Source organism: Anoplopoma fimbria, chromosome 22, assembly GCF_027596085.1.
Source record: "Anoplopoma fimbria isolate UVic2021 breed Golden Eagle Sablefish chromosome 22, Afim_UVic_2022, whole genome shotgun sequence".
NCBI classification, from domain to species: domain Eukaryota; kingdom Metazoa; phylum Chordata; class Actinopteri; order Perciformes; family Anoplopomatidae; genus Anoplopoma; species Anoplopoma fimbria.
In genome coordinates, this window is record NC_072470.1 from 530,138 (window position 1) to 533,566 (window position 3,429).

The following is a 3,429-nucleotide window of genomic DNA, read 5'->3' on the forward strand; positions in this document are numbered from 1 at the left end:
CAAGCGGTGGAGGACATGCTGCAGGCAGGCGTAATTGAGCCTTGTGACAGTCCTTGGGCGTCCGCTGTCGTCATGGTCCCCAAAGAACGGCACCTGGCGGCTCTGCCCGGACTACAGGCCGGTGAACGGGGTGACTAAAAGATTCGTACCCACTGCCGCGCATCGACGAGTCCCTGGACTTAGTCTCGGGATCGTCCTGGTTCTCTGCCTTGGACCTCCGCAGTGGGTACTACCAGGTGCCCCTCTCCCCAGAAGCAAGACCCAAGACAGCGTTCTGCACGGGCCGGGGTTTGTGGCAGTTCCAAGTCCTTAGTTTTGGACTGTGTAACGCTCCAGCCACCTTCGCCCGCCTGATGGACCGGGTTTTGTCAGGCATCCCCGCCAACAGTGCCTGGTATACCTGGACGATATCTTGGCGCATGGCAGCTCCTTTGACTCCGCCCTCGAGTCCCTGCGCCGGGTGCTGGAACGGATCCGTGCAGCGGGCCTGAAGCTGCATCCAGATAAGTGTCACTTCATGCGCAGAGAGGTACAGTTCTTGGGGCACACAGTGGGGGGGGACGGCATCAGCACAATGGAAGCGAAAGTGCAGGCGGTTGCAGACTGGCCCACCCCGGCTAATCAGAGGCAGCTCAAGAGCTTCCTGGGCCTGGCTTCCTATTACCGGAAGTTTGTGAGGGGTTTTTCATGCTTGGCTGCTCCTCTTTACAGGCTGCTACAAAAGGACAGTGTCTTCCTGTGGACTGAGCAGTGCCAGGGGCGTTCACCAGCCTTCAGCGTGCCCTGAGCGAGTCCCCGTGCTAGCCCCAGCTGACCCCTCGCTGCCGTTCATGCTGGACACCGATGCTAGTGGCGTCGGAGTGGGAGGGGTGCTCTCCCAAGTGGGGCCTGATGGAGAAAGAGTGGTGGCGTATTTTTAGCCGGGCCTTTAACAAGGCGGAGCGGCGTTACTGCGTTACCCGCAGAGAGCTCTTGGCCGTAGTGCTTTCCATCCGTCACTTCAGGTACTACCTCTGCGGCCTGCCTTTTACAGTGAGGACCGACCACTCTGCTCTCCAGTGGCTCATGACCTTCAAAGAGCCGGAAGGGCAGGTGGCCAGGTGGTTGGAGGAACTCCAGGCCTACGTCTTCCGAGTGGAACACCGGGCTGGAGCCCGACACACCAACGCCGACGCACTCTCTCGGCGGCCCTGCGCTGCCGAGGGTGTCGCTGCTGCGAGAGGAAGGAGGCCCGCGAGAGAGAGCTGCGGGCAGAGGAGGAGGGATGCGCCGCGGTGCAGCAGTTGGAGGTCATCTGCCGAGGGTTGGAGACCATAGATGGAGGCGATTGGAGAAAGCAGCAGGAGCAGGATACCGACCTTCAGCCGGTGTTGCAGTGGGTGGAGGCGCAGCGAAAACCACCGTGGGAGGAGGTGGCCGGCCTCTCCAGAGATGTCAAGGGACTGTGGACCAAGTTCGGAGCTCTGCGCTCTGCCGGGCGTGCTGCAGCAGGCCTGGAAGGAGCGGCCACGGGCGAAGAGAGGTGGCAGGTTGTGGTTCCCAAAGGCCTGCAGGGGGCAGTGCTCGAGGCCATGCATGGAGCCGCAGGGTCGGGGCACTTTGGGGTTGCAAAGACACTCCGACGACTACGCCAGGGTTTTTACTGGGGCCGGTCCCGGAGGGATGTCGAGGACTTTTGCCGTCGGTGTGACCCTGCACCGCACGGAAGGGCCCCACCGGGCGCTCACATGCTCCCCTTCAGCAGTTTCTGGTGGGCGCACCTATGGAGAGGGTGGCGGTGGATGTGGTGGGGCCGCTGCCCCGCCGGACCGTGGCAACCGCTTCGTTCTCACTGCCATCGACTACTTCTCCAAGTGGCCCGAAGCCTATGCCATCCCCGATCAGGAAGCTGAGACCGTGGCCGACGCCCTGTTGGAGGGCATGTTCAGCCGTTTTGGGGTGCCAGAGACATTGCATAGCGACCAGGGGAGAAACTTCGAGTCCCGGGTGTTCTCCGCTATGTGTGAGCGCCTGGGCATCCATAAGACCCGCACCACTCCCCAGAGGCCGCAGAGTGATGGACTGGTGGAGCGTTCCACCGCACCATGGGCCAACAGCTGGCCATCCTCACCTCCCAGCACCAGAGAGACTGGGATAACCACCTTCCCCTGGTTCTCATGGCTTGCCGCACCGCTGTGCAGGAGTCTACGTCATGCACGCCGTCCCTTCTCATGCTGGGAAGGGAGCTTCGTACCCCGGCGGAGTTGGCGTTCGGTCGTCCACCGGATGCCCCAGACTGTTCCCCTGGCCCTGAGTATGCCAGGAGACTCCAAGACCGCCTGGAGTCGGCCCACCTATTTGCCCAGGAGCAACAGCAGAGGGCAGGGGTGAGGCAGAAAAGAAATTACGACATAAAAAGCAAAGGCCGGCATTTCCAGGCGGGAGAGCTAGTTTGGGTGTTCAATCCCCAAAGGAAGAAGGGGAGATGTCCTAAACTGGACAGTCCTTGGGTGGGCCCCTGTCGAGTTCTGGAGAGGCTGGGTGAGGTGGTGTACCGGTTGCACCTACCACCTAAAGGAAGGAGGGTGGCACTGCACAGAGACAGACTGGCTCCGTACCAAGGGGGTGCCTCCCCACTGGCCCAGGGGGGTCCCGTTACCCCTCGCTGCCGCCCTGCCGCCTCCAATCCCACCCCCGGCGACACCGGCGGGGCCTCGGTCTGACGCCTTTCCCCAACTGCCGGGGATAACCGGCCCTCCCCTGTATCCGATACCCTTGGCCCCCGTCCCCCTTCCCCTCCCAGGTGCTGAAGACCCGTACCCTTTGCACCGGAGTCCCGGGGAGGGGGCTCTCGACGGCCCAGGGGCCACGGCACTTAAAAGACTTTGTTTGCTATCGGTAGGATGGGTTTAGTAATGTTGTTCAGCGTTGTTCCTGTTGTTATGTGGGGGGGGTTGAAGCACGTTATGTTAAAGAGTAGTTAAGTTATTCTGAGGGCTGTTTTTTTTGTTTTTCTGTGATTCCTCGGGGCGAGGAACTTTGTGAAGGGGGTAATGTAGCGTCACAGGGTTTGGGAGGAAGGGGCGGGCCGTCTGAGAAGGGGTCCCTGGGGGTTGACTTCCGGGCGGGAGTTCTCAGGTGTGTGTTTTCCGGTTGAGCTGCGCCTGTTGGTCATATGTTGGAATCTAATAAACCTGATATCAAAGTGGATGGAAATGGATGGATTTTTTCTCTTATTTATCACATTTTATTTTTGTTTAAAACAACTTTAATAATAAATATAATAATTTATTGTGTTATTTTCTCTCGTTTATTTTATCTTATTTATCACATTTTATTTTTTGGTTAAAACAACTTTAATAATAAATATAATAATTTATTGTGTTATTTTATCTTATTTATCACATTTTATTTTTTGGTTAAAAGAACTTTAATAATAAATATAATAAT